We start from the raw sequence: 433 nt of genomic DNA, 5'->3' as shown, positions 1-433 counted from the left end.
CAAAAACAAAAGTGTTGCGTTTATAATTTTGTTCAGTTTATATATATGTATTTGCACGTGAGTTGTGGGTGTATGATATTCACTGTATTTTTCCTCCAGAGTCAATTGCTTCTCATCTCCCCTCTCTTTTGAAACTGCACTACAAAAGCACTAATCTGAGTACACAAACACTGCTGCCCTCCATCTGTTGACCCAGAAATGACTGGGGGTCACATTAATAACCAGACGTTTTTGTTTGCAGAGTATGATGATGAATGCAAAGCAGTGTGCGTTGCACTCCAGCCACCGTATTTAACAATCCAGATGTGTGCGAGTTTACCCACAAGACTGTTTATCATGCTACGTGAGAGTGTGAAAGCCAGAGTAACAGGGAGCTCACTTGTATCCCATTAAAATTATGACGTGAGGGGAATGGTGTGTGTTTTTTTTTTTT

Source organism: Sinocyclocheilus grahami, unplaced genomic scaffold (genome assembly GCF_001515645.1).
Source record: "Sinocyclocheilus grahami isolate Dianchi unplaced genomic scaffold, SAMN03320097.WGS_v1.1 scaffold26550.1, whole genome shotgun sequence".
NCBI lineage: Eukaryota > Metazoa > Chordata > Actinopteri > Cypriniformes > Cyprinidae > Sinocyclocheilus > Sinocyclocheilus grahami.
This window is presented reverse-complemented; position numbering follows the sequence as displayed.